The following is an 11,465-nucleotide window of genomic DNA, read 5'->3' as shown; positions in this document are numbered from 1 at the left end:
TGAAGGCGAAAGATGCTCCTTATATATCCCATTAACACTACCTGCTTGGTTGTGGTGACTCATAGGGCAATAGTTGGCTGTGGATGGTAAACTGATGCGTGAAGATGATGCACCCAAGTGAACCACAAGGTGTTAGACGGCATATTTGCTACCTTCGTCATAGCACAAGCAGATAGCAAGAGATAGGAATTCTGTGTTTAAAAAAAAAAGTCTTAGGTGGGTTTCTGACAGGAAACCTGTAGTATATATACAGGAAACTACATTTTCATATCAACAAAACAAGTCTTATAATACTATTCGTCTTGCTGGAAACAGTAAAAGACGTGTGTGTGTGTGTGTGTGTGTGTGTCTTCCAAGGGCCCTCATCCATTATTTATTGTTAAACATTAAAGATGTAGATGTGGTCAGAGACCTATGCAAGAGTCACACAGCAGGACACACACACAGAAACACACACACACATGCAATGAGTCATTCCCCCCACTTCTAATTATCTGACATCTTCAAACTAACTTAACCACTCACACCGACACTGAGGGAGAAAAAGAAAGACAGGGAAAGAGCAGAGGGGGGCGAGTAGGACGGCATGAAATGTGTGTGTGTGTACGTGTGCGTGCATTTTAGTGGGAGAAGCATGAAATGTGTCTCAAGGAGTGCAGATTTCACAGCTCAGTGGCTCTTCTCCATTGCACCTGCTCACTGAAAGGGTGGGGAGCGGAAGAGGAAAAAGAGAGCAACGATGGAGGTGAAGTGAGGGGATTTGGGCTAAAAAGTAGTCAAAAATCCATCACGAGGGAATTAGAAGGAGCTTACTGCTGTGGTACACTCAGTAGAGTTCATACCACACTGAAGGTTTGTGCTTTGAGGATGGTACGTGGCTACTAAATCATGATATGCTGTGGTCAGGTTATTATTATTATTATTATTATTATTATTATTATTATTATTATTATTATTATTATTATTATTATTATTATTATTATTATTATTATTATTATTATTATTATTATTATTATTATTATTATTATTATTATTATTATTATTATTATTATTATTATTATTATTATTATTATTATTATTATTATTATTATCATTGTCATGGGGGTGCAGGAGTCTATCCCAGCTGTCTTCGGGCGAGAGGCGGGGTACACCCTGGACTGGTCACCAGCCAATCACAGGGCACATATAGACAAACAACCATTCACACTCACATTCATACCTATGGACAATTTGGAGTGGCCAATTAACCTAGCATGTTTTTGGAATGGGGGAAGAAACCGGAGTACCCGGAGAAAACCCATACATGCACGGGGGAGAATGTGTAAACTCCACACAGAGATGGCCGAGAATGGGCTTGAACTCGGGTCTCCTAGCTGTGAGGTCTGCAAGCTAACCACTTTTAACCTATTTTTATTTTTATTTTTATTTTTATTTTTATTTTTATTTTTATTTTTATTTTTATTTTTATTTTTATTTTTATTTTTATTTTTATTTTTATTTTTATTTTTATTTTTATTTTTATTTTTATTTTTATTTTTATTTTTATTTTTATTTTTATTTTTATTTTTATTTTTATTGGGAAACAATTCTACAGGTTTATAGGATATCTTGACCATGACGGATAGCCCAGATAGGTTTGATGAGACTGGATCTGCCTAGGTCTCAAATTAGTACTGCGTCAAAAAACAGCAGGTGTATCAGCAGGTGTGGCTGTAGGCAAACTCCTCACTCCTCAAGGAGGGAGTGGCATTTGAAGAATCACCATCCAGCACCATCCAGCAGCTTTATCTACCTCTGCATATGCTCTAAAAGTGCGACTCAACTGTTGGTGTGAAACCCACTCTTGTTAAACTTGCCATACTGTTGTTTATAATGAACAAATAGTATTAATAATATACAACTATCAGTTCTGTTTCTACTTTGTTGTAGATAGACTTAATAAATGATCAAATGGTCAAGATGGCCTTCCTATACACTACAAAGTACCTATGAAGATACAAATGAAGGTATAATGAGCAAATCTGCATCCAAGTAACAGCACAACCTATTTGCGATATATGCAATTATAATTTCCAATATGATTATTTCTCCCTGGGTTGTCATCAAAATGTATTAGCTAAAATATACCTTGACATAACTGTTTTCCAGTTTAAAACAATTCACAGCACACACAAACACAGTCTTTTGTGATTGAATGCGAAGGGATGTGATATAAAAAAAAAGTAAACTTAAGAGAAACACTGAGATGTGCCTACATTTTTAATCAGATTTCATGAAATATTTGTAACTGCAAAGATGGCTTTGGTCAGCGTCACCTCACCTTAAGAAACTGCTTTTTGTGCACTTTACCAACATTGACGATACAGTTTTCATTCCTATTTCTTACCTACAAATTCACTTCTTTTGAGCTAAAATCTGTGTGTACATGTTCTGGGACATTGTTTCAAGCGTGTAGAGTATAAGCACGAGTGCTAGCAAGGTGTTATCTTGCACAGGCAGACGTTTTGAGCACGGCTGTGACTGTAAGGTCAGTGTTTTAGCCTCAGGATGCAATGCTAATAGCAGAGTAATGACATAGAAGGAAACTGCAGAGAGGTGATAAGGCAGGCAGGCAGACAGAAAGAAAGAAAATGGCCAGTGCTCAGACGACTGATTACAGAGCCGGCGAGTGAGGAAAAAGATGCCAAAGTGACTCGGGCAGTATAAGTCATGTCGGGAATGGCTGAGTTTCGACCTCCAGAATCATTTCAAGGTTCTCTTCTGAAGAGTGTGCCTATCATTTGCATCAAAATCACCTGTCACCTATGTTTAGCATGACATAAAAATGACATATATTTTCATGAGAATAAAATATAACCCCTTTTACCTGATGTGTAATATGCAATATGGACATATTCACATATAATATGGACATATGCATATGTTTTTGTATGTAATTCATACTGAAGGATATGTCTCTACAGTCCCTAATGTGCAGCCAAAACGTATTTGACAGATAAACCAAATGAATGACATGAGAATGCATCTTAGTTGTACTGCACTGTATTGTACTGAGAAAAACATTAAATATATGGAAATAATCATGCATGTTGACAATGGTCGTTAATGTAACCTCCGTTAACATTGTCGTTAATGTAATTAAATAATGTAAGTGTCGCCTTTTGGTAAATGGTGTTTGCGCTCCCCCTAGGGGCCATGAGTCAACAATACACTCAGAAAATAATGGGCCGACTGAAAAATCTTTCATTAAAGCGTGCCAATATTTTGTTTGTACTGACCAAAGTTATATTTTTAATTAATTTATGGGAGCGTATTAATGACCACAAACTGCCATAACACAGGAGCTGTATGAACAAGCCGTATTGTTAAATGAATATCTCTCTGACAATTACCCTATTCTATCGAGATTCTAGTTTTTGCGAGTAATCCTTTTTGTGTGAGTCGTGGCCAGTGTCTCCTTCAAAAACAATTTTTTACGTTACCAGTTGCTTACGGCCATACTACCCTGAGAACGCCCGATCACGTCTGATATCCGAAGCTAAGCAAGGGCGGGCCTGGTTAGTACTTAGATGGGAGACCGCCTGGGAATACCAGGTGCTGTAAGCTTTTTAGGCTTTCTGCTCTCGCCTGACGGAAGAGGGCGCTCTTTCCAACTTGTTGGGGGAAGCAATGATTTTTGTGGGAATCCTGTTGGCCAGTGTCGCCTTCAAAAAGGATTTTTCCAAAATGAGCAAGGGCTTACGGCCATACTACCCTGAGAACGCCCGATCTCGTCCGATCTCGGAAGCTAAGCAGGGGCGGGCCTGGTTAGTACTTGGATGGGAGACCGCCTGGGAATACCAGGTGCTGTAAGCTTTTTATGCTGTAAGCATTTTATGCTTTCTGCTCTCGCCTGACGGAAGAGGGCGCTCTTTCCCACTTGTTGGGGAAAGCAATGATTTTTGTGGGAATCCTGTTGGCCAGTGTCGCCTTCAAAAAGGATTTTTCCAAAATGAGCAAGGGCTTACGGCCATACTACCCTGAGAATGCCCAATCTCGTCCGATCTTGGAAGCTAAGTAGGGGTGGGCCTGGTTAGTACTTGGATGGGAGACCGCCTGGGAATACCAGGTGCTGTAAGCGTTTTATGCTTTCTGCTCTCGCCTGATGGAAGAGGGCGCTCCTTCCCACTTGTTGGGGGAAGCAATGATTTTTGTGGGAATCCTGTTGGCCAGTGTCGCCTTCAAAAAGGATTTTTCCAAAATGAGCAAGGGCTTACGGCCATACTACCCTGAGAACGCCCGATCTCGTCTGATCTCGGAAGCTAAGCAGGGGCGGGCCTGGTTAGTACTTGGATGGGAGACCGCCTGGGAATACCAGGTGCTGTAAGCTTTTTATGCTTTCTGCTCTCGCCTGACGGAAGAGGGCGCTCTTTCCCACTTGTTGGGGGAAGCAATGATTTTTGTGGGAATCCTGTTGGCCAGTGTCGCCTTCAAAAAGGATTTTTCCAAACTGAGCAAGGGCTTACGGCCATACTACCCTGAGAACGCCCGATCTCGTCCGATCTAGAAAGCTAAGCAGGGGTGGGCCTGGTTAGTACTTGGATGGGCGACCGCCTGGGAATACCAGGTGCTGTAAGCTTTTTATGCTTTCTGCTCTCGCCTGACGGAAGAAGGCGCTCTTTCCCACTTGTTGGGGGAAGCAATGATTTTTGTGGGACTCCTGTTGGCCAGTGTCGCCTTCAAAAAGGATTTTTCCAAACTGAGCAAGGGCTTACGGCCATACTACCCTGAGAACGCCCGATCTCGTCCGATCTCGGAAGCTAAGCAGGGGCGGGCCTGGTTAGTACTTGGATGGGAGACCGCCTGGGAATACCAGGTGCTGTAAGCTTTTTATGCTGTAAGCTTTTTATGATTTCTGCTCTCGCCTGACGGAAGAGGGCGCTCTTTCCCACTTGTTGGGGAAAGCAATGATTTTTGTGGGAATCCTGTTGGCCAGTGTCGCCTTCAAAAAGGATTTTTCCAAAATGAGAAAGGGCTTACGGCCATACTACCCTGAGAACGCCCGATCTCGTCCGATCTCGGAAGCTAAGCAGGGGCGGGCCTGGTTAGTACTTGGATGGGAGACCGCCTGGGAATACCAGGTGCTGTAAGCTTTTTATGCTTTCTGCTCTCGCCTGACGGAAGAGGGCGCTCTTTCCCACTTGTTGGGGGAAGCAATGATTTTTGTGGGACTCCTGTTGGCCAGTGTCGCCTTCAAAAAGGATTTTTCCAAAATGAGCAAGGGCTTACGGCCATACTACCCTGAGAACGCCCGATCTCGTCTGATCTCGGAAGCTAAGCAGGGGCGGGCCTGGTTAGTACTTGGATGGGAGACCGCCTGGGAATACCAGGTGCTGTAAGCTTTTTATGCTGTAAGCTTTTTATGCTTTCTGCTCTCGCCTGACGGAAGAGGGCGCTCTTTCCCACTTGTTGGGGAAAGCAATGATTTTTGTGGGAATCCTGTTGGCCAGTGTCGCCTTCAAAAAGGATTTTTCCAAAATGAGCAAGGGCTTACGGCCATACTACCCTGAGAACCCCCGATCTCGGAAGCACAGCAGGGGCGGGACTGGTTAGTACTTGGATGGGAGACCGCCTGGGAATACCAGGTGCTGTAAGCTTTTTATGCTTTCTGCTCTCGCCTGACGGAAGAGGGCGCTCTTTCCCACTTGTTGGGGGAAGCAATGATTTTTGTGGGAATCCTGTTGGCCAGTGTCGCCTTCAAAAAGGATTTTTCCAAACTGAGCAAGGGCTTACGGCCATACTACCCTGCGAACGCCCGATCTCGTCCGATCTCGGAAGCTAAGCAGGGGCGGGCCTGGTTAGTACTTGGATGGGAGACCACCTGGGAATACCAGGTGCTGTAAGCTTTTTATGCTTTCTGCTCTCGCCTGACGGAGGAGGGCGCTCTTTCCCACTCTTTGGGGAAAGCAATGATTTTTGTGGGAATCCTGTTGGCCAGTGTCGCCTTCAAAAAGGATTTTTCCAAAAAGAGCAAGGGCTTACGGCGTTACTACCTTGAGAACCCCCGATCTCGGAAGCTCAGCAGGGGTGGGACTGGTTAGTATTTGGATGGGAGACCGCCTGGGAATATCAGGTGCTGTAAGCTTTTTCTGCTCTCGCCTGACGGAAGAGGGCGCTCTTTCCCACTTGTTGGGGAAAGCAATGATTTTTGTGGGAATCCTGTTGGCCAGTGTCGCCTTCAAAAAGGATTTTTCCAAAGCAAGCAAGGGCTTACGGCCATACTACCCTGAGAACGCCCGATCTCGTCCGATCTCGGAAGCTAAGCAGGGGCGGGCCTGGTTAGTACTTGGATGGGAGACCGCCTGGGTATACCAGGTGCTGTAAGCTTTTTATGCTTTCTGCTCTCGCCTGACGGAAGAGGGCGCTCTTTCCCACTTGTTGGGGGAAGCAATGATTTTTGTGGGAATCCTGTTGGCCAGTGTCGCCTTCAAAAAGGATTTTTCCAAAATGCGAACGTGCTTACGGCCATACTACCCTGAGAACGACTGATCTCGTCTGATCTCGGAAGCTAAGCAGGGGCGGGCCTGGTTAGTACTTGGATGGGAGACCGCCTGGGACTACCAGGTGCTGTAAGCTTTTTATGCTTTCTGCTCTCCCCTGACGGAAGACGGCGCTTTTTCCCACTTGTTGGGGAAAGCAATGATTTTTGTGGGAATCCTTTTGGCCAGTGTCGCCTTCAAAAAGGATTTTTGAAGGCTTTCTCGAGACCACCTGGGAATACCAGGTGCTGTAAGCTTTTTATGCTTTCTGCTCTCGCCTGACGGAGGAGGGCGCTCTTTCCCACTCTTTGGGGAAAGCAATGATTTTTGTGGGAATCCTGTTGGCCAGTGTCGCCTTCAAAAAGGATTTTTCCAAAAAGAGCAAGGGCTTACGGCCATACTACCCTGAGAACCCCCGATCTCGGAAGCTCAGCAGGGGTGGGACTGGTTAGTATTTGGATGGGAGACCGCCTGGGAATACCAGGTGCTGTAAGCTTTTTCTGCTCTCGGGAAGAGGGCGCTCTTTCCCACTTGTTGGGGAAAGCAATGATTTTTGTGGGAATCCTGTTGGCCAGTGTCGCCTTCAAAAAGGATTTTTCCAAAGCAAGCAAGGGCTTACGGCCATACTACCCTGAGAAAGCCCGATCTCGTCCGATCTTGGAAGCTAAGCAGGGGTGGGCCTGGTTAGTACTTGGATGGGAGACCGCCTGGGAATACCAGGTGCTGTAAGCTTTTTATGCTTTCTGCTCTCGCCTGACGGAAGAGGGCGCTCTTTCCCACTTGTTGGGGAAAGCAATGATTTTTGTGGGAATCCTGTTGGCCAGTGTCGCCTTCAAAAAGGATTTTTCCAAAATGAGCAAGGGCTTACGGCCATACTACCCTGAGAACGCCTGATCTCGGAAGCTAAGCAGGGGCGGGCCTGGTTAGTACTTGGATGGGAGACCGCCTGGGAATACCAGGTGCTTTAAGCTTTTTATGCTGTAAGCTTTTTATGCTTTCTGCTCTCCCCTGACGGAAGACGGCGCTTTTTCCCACTTGTTGGGGAAAGCAATGATTTTTGTGGGAATCCTTTTGGCCAGTGTTGCCTTCAAAAAGTATTTTTCCAAACTGAGCAAGGGCTTACGGCCATACTACCCTGAGAACGCCCGATCTCGTCCGATCTCGGAAGCTAAGCAGGGGCGGGCCTGGTTAGTACTTGGATGGGAGACCGCCTGGGAATACCAGGTGCTGTAAGCTTTTTATGCTTTCTGCTCTCGCCTGACGGAAGAGGGCGCTCTTTCCCACTCTTTGGGGAAAGCAATGATTTTTGTGTGAATCCTGTTGGCCAGTGTCGCCTTCAAAAAGGATTTTTCCAAAATGAGCAAGGGCTTACGGCCATACTACCCTGAGAACGCCCGATCTCGTCCGATCTCGGAAGCTAAGCAGGGGCGGACCTGGTTAGTACTTGGATGGGAGACCGCCTCGGAATACCAGTTGCTGTAAGCTTTTTATGCTTTCTGCTCTCGCCTGACGGAAGAGGGCGCTCTTTCCCACTCTTTGGGGAAAGCAATGATTTTTGTGGGAATCCTGTTGGCCAGTGTCGCCTTCAAAAAGGATTTTTCCAAAATGAGAAAGGGCTTACGGCCATACTACCCTGAGAACGCCCGATCTCGTCCGATCTCGGAAGCTAAGCAGGGGCGGGCCTGGTTAGTACTTGGATGGGAGACCGCCTGGGAATACCAGGTGCTGTAAGCTTTTTATGCTTTCTGCTCTCGCCTGACGGAAGAGGGCGCTCTTTCCCACTTGTTGGGGGAAGCAATGATTTTTGTGGGAATCCTGTTGGCCAGTGTCGCCTTCAAAAAGGATTTTTCCAAAATGAGCAAGGGCTTACGGCCATACTACCCTGAGAACGCCCGATCTCGTCCGATCTCGGAAGCTAAGCAGGGGCGGGCCTGGTTAGTACTTGGATGGGAGACCGCCTGGGAATACCAGGTGCTGTAAGCTTTTTATGCTTTCTGCTCTCGCCTGACGGAAGAGGGCGCTCTTTCCCACTTGTTGGGGAAAGCAATGATTTTTGTGGGAATCCTGTTGGCCAGTGTCGCCTTCAAAAAGGATTTTTCCAAAATGAGCAAGGGCTTACGGCAATACTACCCTGAGAATGCCCAATCTCGTCCGATCTTGGAAGCTAAGTAGGGGTGGTCCTGGTTAGTACTTGGATGGGAGACCGCCTGGGAATACCAGGTGCTGTAAGCTTTTTTTGCTTTCTGCTCTCGCCTGACGGAAGAGGGCGCTCTTTCCCACTTGTTGGGGGAAGCAATGATTTTTGTGGGAATCCTGTTGGCCAGTGTCGCCTTCAAAAAGGATTTTTCCAAACTGAGCAAGGGCTAACGGCCATACTACCCTGCGAACGCCCGATCTCGTCCGATCTCGGAAGCTAAGCAGGGGCGGGCCTGGTTAGTACTTGGATGGGAGACCACCTGGGAATACCAGGTGCTGTAAGCTTTTTATGCTTTCTGCTCTCGCCTGACGGAGGAGGGCGCTCTTTCCCACTCTTTGGGGAAAGCAATGATTTTTGTGGGAATCCTGTTGGCCAGTGTCGCCTTCAAAAAGGATTTTTCCAAAAAGAGCAAGGGCTTACGGCGTTACTACCTTGAGAACCCCCGATCTCGGAAGCTCAGCAGGGGTGGGACTGGTTAGTGTTTGGATGGGAGACCGCCTGGGAATACCAGGTGCTGTAAGCTTTTTCTGCTCTCGCCTGACGGAAGAGGGCGCTCTTTCCCACTTGTTGGGGAAAGCAATGATTTTTGTGGGAAACCTGTTGGCCAGTGTCGCCTTCAAAAAGGATTTTTCCAAAGCAAGCAAGGGCTTACGGCCATACTACCCTGAGAACGCCCGATCTCGTCCGATCTCCGAAGCTAAGCAGGGGCGGGCCTGGTTAGTACTTGGATGGGAGACCGCCTGGGAATACCAGGTGCTGTAAGCTTTTTATGCTTTCTGCTCTCGCCTGACGGAAGAGGGCGCTCTTTCCCACTTGTTGGGGGAAGCAATGATTTTTGTGGGAATCCTGTTGGCCAGTGTCGCCTTCAAAAAGGATTTTTCCAAAATGAGCAAGGGCTTACGGCAATACTACCCTGAGAATGCCCAATCTCGTCCGATCTTGGAAGCTAAGTAGGGGTGGTCCTGGTTAGTACTTGGATGGGAGACCGCCTGGGAATACTAGGTGCTGTAAGCTTTTTATGCTTTCTGCTCTCGCCTGACGGAAGAGGGCGCTCTTTCCCACTTGTTGGGGGAAGCAATGATTTTTGTGGGAATCCTGTTCGCCAGTGTCGCCTTCAAACAGGATTTTTCCAAACTGAGCAAGGGCTAACGGCCATACTACCCTGCGAACGCCCAATCTCGTCCGATCTCGGAAGCTAAGCAGGGGCGGGCCTGGTTAGTACTTGGATGGGAGACCACCTGGGAATACCAGGTGCTGTAAGCTTTTTATGCTTTCTGCTCTCGCCTGACGGAGGAGGGCGCTCTTTCCCACTCTTTGGGGAAAGCAATGATTTTTGTGGGAATCCTGTTGGCCAGTGTCGCCTTCAAAAAGGATTTTTCCAAAAAGAGCAAGGGCTTACGGCGTTACTACCTTGAGAACCCCCGATCTCGGAAGCTCAGCAGGGGTGGGACTGGTTAGTATTTGGATGGGAGACCGCCTGGGAATACCAGGTGCTGTAAGCTTTTTCTGCTCTCGCCTGACGGAAGAGGGCGCTCTTTCCCACTCTTTGGGGAAAGCAATGATTTTTGTGGGAATCCTGTTGGCCAGTGTTGCCTTCAAAAAGGATTTTTCCAAAAAGAGCAAGGGCTTACGGCCATACTACCCTGAGAACCCCCGATCTCGGAAGCTCAGCAGGGGTTGGACTGGTTAGTATTTGGATGGGAGACCGCCTGGGAATACCAGGTGCTGTAAGCTTTTTCTGCTCTCGGGAAGAGGGCGCTCTTTCCCACTTGTTGGGGAAAGCAATGATTTTTGTGGGAATCCTGTTGGCCAGTGTCGCCTTCAAAAAGGATTTTTCCAAAGAAAGCAAGGGCTTACGGCCATACTACCCTGAGAAAGCCCGATCTCGTCCGATCTTGGAAGCTAAGCAGGGGCGGGCCTGGTTAGTACTTGGATGGGAGACCGCCTGGGAATACCAGGTGCTGTAAGCTTTTTATGCTTTCTGCTCTCGCCTGACGGAAGAGGGCGCTCTTTCCCACTTGTTGGGGGAAGCAATGATTTTTGTGGGAATCCTGTTGGCCAGTGTCGCCTTCAAAAAGGATTTTTCCAAAATGAGCAAGGGCTTACGGCCATACTACCCTGAGAACGCCCGATCTCGTCCGATCTCGGAAGCTAAGCAGGGGCGGGCCTGGTTAGTACTTGGATGGGAGACCGCCTGGGAATACCAGGTGCTGTAAGCTTTTTATGCTTTCTGCTCTCGCCTGACGGAAGAGGGCGCTCTTTCCCACTTGTTGGGGAAAGCAATGATTTTTGTGGGAATCCTGTTGGCCAGTGTCGCCTTCAAAAAGGATTTTTCCAAAATGAGCAAGGGCTTACGGCAATACTACCCTGAGAATGCCCAATCTCGTCCGATCTTGGAAGCTAAGTAGGGGTGGTCCTGGTTAGTACTTGGATGGGAGACCGCCTGGGAATACTACGTGCTGTAAGCTTTTTATGCTTTCTGCTCTCGCCTGACGGAAGAGGGCGCTCTTTCCCACTTGTTGGGGGAAGCAATGATTTTTGTGGGAATCCTGTTCGCCAGTGTCGCCTTCAAACAGGATTTTTCCAAACTGAGCAAGGGCTAACGGCCATACTACCCTGCGAACGCCCAATCTCGTCCGATCTCGGAAGCTAAGCAGGGGCGGGCCTGGTTAGTACTTGGATGGGAGACCACCTGGGAATACCAGGTGCTGTAAGCTTTTTATGCTTTCTGCTCTCGCCTGACGGAGGAG

General features: G+C 47.3%; 22 non-coding genes and 7 pseudogenes across 22 annotated transcripts; all 29 read left to right on the top strand.

Annotated features, from left to right (window-relative positions):
• Nucleotides 1–3,487: 3,487 nt before the first annotated feature.
• On the top strand, nucleotides 3,488–3,606 carry LOC131102000 (5S ribosomal RNA; annotated as a pseudogene).
• Nucleotides 3,607–3,736: 130 nt separating this feature from the next.
• On the top strand, nucleotides 3,737–3,855 carry LOC131101503 (5S ribosomal RNA). The gene has a single exon (XR_009119211.2). It is a non-coding gene; the product is annotated as a 5S ribosomal RNA (ribosomal RNA).
• Nucleotides 3,856–4,001: 146 nt separating this feature from the next.
• LOC131101938 (5S ribosomal RNA) lies at nucleotides 4,002–4,120 on the top strand. The gene has a single exon (XR_009119357.2). It is a non-coding gene; the product is annotated as a 5S ribosomal RNA (ribosomal RNA).
• A 130-nt stretch (nucleotides 4,121–4,250) lies between these two features.
• LOC131101979 (5S ribosomal RNA) lies at nucleotides 4,251–4,369 on the top strand. The gene has a single exon (XR_009119370.1). It is a non-coding gene; the product is annotated as a 5S ribosomal RNA (ribosomal RNA).
• A 130-nt stretch (nucleotides 4,370–4,499) lies between these two features.
• LOC131101576 (5S ribosomal RNA) lies at nucleotides 4,500–4,618 on the top strand. The gene has a single exon (XR_009119237.2). It is a non-coding gene; the product is annotated as a 5S ribosomal RNA (ribosomal RNA).
• Nucleotides 4,619–4,748: 130 nt separating this feature from the next.
• Nucleotides 4,749–4,867, top strand: LOC131101609 (5S ribosomal RNA). The gene has a single exon (XR_009119247.1). It is a non-coding gene; the product is annotated as a 5S ribosomal RNA (ribosomal RNA).
• A 146-nt stretch (nucleotides 4,868–5,013) lies between these two features.
• Nucleotides 5,014–5,132, top strand: LOC131101843 (5S ribosomal RNA). Its single transcript, XR_009119328.2, has one exon. It is a non-coding gene; the product is annotated as a 5S ribosomal RNA (ribosomal RNA).
• Nucleotides 5,133–5,262: 130 nt separating this feature from the next.
• LOC131101944 (5S ribosomal RNA) lies at nucleotides 5,263–5,381 on the top strand. The gene has a single exon (XR_009119359.2). It is a non-coding gene; the product is annotated as a 5S ribosomal RNA (ribosomal RNA).
• Nucleotides 5,382–5,527: 146 nt separating this feature from the next.
• Nucleotides 5,528–5,636, top strand: LOC131102003 (5S ribosomal RNA; annotated as a pseudogene).
• Nucleotides 5,637–5,766: 130 nt separating this feature from the next.
• LOC131101951 (5S ribosomal RNA) lies at nucleotides 5,767–5,885 on the top strand. Its single transcript, XR_009119361.2, has one exon. It is a non-coding gene; the product is annotated as a 5S ribosomal RNA (ribosomal RNA).
• A 362-nt stretch (nucleotides 5,886–6,247) lies between these two features.
• LOC131101993 (5S ribosomal RNA) lies at nucleotides 6,248–6,366 on the top strand. The gene has a single exon (XR_009119375.2). It is a non-coding gene; the product is annotated as a 5S ribosomal RNA (ribosomal RNA).
• A 130-nt stretch (nucleotides 6,367–6,496) lies between these two features.
• Nucleotides 6,497–6,615, top strand: LOC131101667 (5S ribosomal RNA). The gene has a single exon (XR_009119262.2). It is a non-coding gene; the product is annotated as a 5S ribosomal RNA (ribosomal RNA).
• Nucleotides 6,616–6,905: 290 nt separating this feature from the next.
• On the top strand, nucleotides 6,906–7,014 carry LOC144900567 (5S ribosomal RNA; annotated as a pseudogene).
• Nucleotides 7,015–7,131: 117 nt separating this feature from the next.
• On the top strand, nucleotides 7,132–7,250 carry LOC144900141 (5S ribosomal RNA). The gene has a single exon (XR_013628476.1). It is a non-coding gene; the product is annotated as a 5S ribosomal RNA (ribosomal RNA).
• A 130-nt stretch (nucleotides 7,251–7,380) lies between these two features.
• On the top strand, nucleotides 7,381–7,489 carry LOC144900538 (5S ribosomal RNA; annotated as a pseudogene).
• Nucleotides 7,490–7,635: 146 nt separating this feature from the next.
• LOC144900701 (5S ribosomal RNA) lies at nucleotides 7,636–7,754 on the top strand. Its single transcript, XR_013628887.1, has one exon. It is a non-coding gene; the product is annotated as a 5S ribosomal RNA (ribosomal RNA).
• A 130-nt stretch (nucleotides 7,755–7,884) lies between these two features.
• On the top strand, nucleotides 7,885–8,003 carry LOC144900360 (5S ribosomal RNA). The gene has a single exon (XR_013628694.1). It is a non-coding gene; the product is annotated as a 5S ribosomal RNA (ribosomal RNA).
• Nucleotides 8,004–8,133: 130 nt separating this feature from the next.
• On the top strand, nucleotides 8,134–8,252 carry LOC144900700 (5S ribosomal RNA). Its single transcript, XR_013628886.1, has one exon. It is a non-coding gene; the product is annotated as a 5S ribosomal RNA (ribosomal RNA).
• A 130-nt stretch (nucleotides 8,253–8,382) lies between these two features.
• LOC144900698 (5S ribosomal RNA) lies at nucleotides 8,383–8,501 on the top strand. Its single transcript, XR_013628885.1, has one exon. It is a non-coding gene; the product is annotated as a 5S ribosomal RNA (ribosomal RNA).
• A 130-nt stretch (nucleotides 8,502–8,631) lies between these two features.
• LOC144900377 (5S ribosomal RNA) lies at nucleotides 8,632–8,750 on the top strand. The gene has a single exon (XR_013628710.1). It is a non-coding gene; the product is annotated as a 5S ribosomal RNA (ribosomal RNA).
• A 130-nt stretch (nucleotides 8,751–8,880) lies between these two features.
• Nucleotides 8,881–8,999, top strand: LOC144899931 (5S ribosomal RNA). Its single transcript, XR_013628266.1, has one exon. It is a non-coding gene; the product is annotated as a 5S ribosomal RNA (ribosomal RNA).
• A 362-nt stretch (nucleotides 9,000–9,361) lies between these two features.
• LOC144900060 (5S ribosomal RNA) lies at nucleotides 9,362–9,480 on the top strand. The gene has a single exon (XR_013628395.1). It is a non-coding gene; the product is annotated as a 5S ribosomal RNA (ribosomal RNA).
• A 130-nt stretch (nucleotides 9,481–9,610) lies between these two features.
• On the top strand, nucleotides 9,611–9,729 carry LOC144900439 (5S ribosomal RNA; annotated as a pseudogene).
• A 130-nt stretch (nucleotides 9,730–9,859) lies between these two features.
• On the top strand, nucleotides 9,860–9,978 carry LOC144900280 (5S ribosomal RNA). Its single transcript, XR_013628615.1, has one exon. It is a non-coding gene; the product is annotated as a 5S ribosomal RNA (ribosomal RNA).
• Nucleotides 9,979–10,340: 362 nt separating this feature from the next.
• Nucleotides 10,341–10,449, top strand: LOC144900583 (5S ribosomal RNA; annotated as a pseudogene).
• Nucleotides 10,450–10,566: 117 nt separating this feature from the next.
• Nucleotides 10,567–10,685, top strand: LOC144900227 (5S ribosomal RNA). Its single transcript, XR_013628562.1, has one exon. It is a non-coding gene; the product is annotated as a 5S ribosomal RNA (ribosomal RNA).
• Nucleotides 10,686–10,815: 130 nt separating this feature from the next.
• LOC144900697 (5S ribosomal RNA) lies at nucleotides 10,816–10,934 on the top strand. Its single transcript, XR_013628884.1, has one exon. It is a non-coding gene; the product is annotated as a 5S ribosomal RNA (ribosomal RNA).
• Nucleotides 10,935–11,064: 130 nt separating this feature from the next.
• Nucleotides 11,065–11,183, top strand: LOC144900510 (5S ribosomal RNA; annotated as a pseudogene).
• A 130-nt stretch (nucleotides 11,184–11,313) lies between these two features.
• LOC144900279 (5S ribosomal RNA) lies at nucleotides 11,314–11,432 on the top strand. Its single transcript, XR_013628614.1, has one exon. It is a non-coding gene; the product is annotated as a 5S ribosomal RNA (ribosomal RNA).
• The last annotated feature ends 33 nt before the right edge of the window (nucleotides 11,433–11,465 follow it).

This window comes from Doryrhamphus excisus, linkage group LG9 (genome assembly GCF_037039965.1).
Source record: "Doryrhamphus excisus strain RoL-2023G ecotype Guam linkage group LG9, RoL_Dexc_Guam_v1.1, whole genome shotgun sequence".
Taxonomy (NCBI): Eukaryota; Metazoa; Chordata; class Actinopteri; order Syngnathiformes; family Syngnathidae; genus Doryrhamphus; species Doryrhamphus excisus.
Note: the sequence above shows the minus strand (reverse complement) of the source record. Positions and strands in the feature narration are given on the sequence as shown.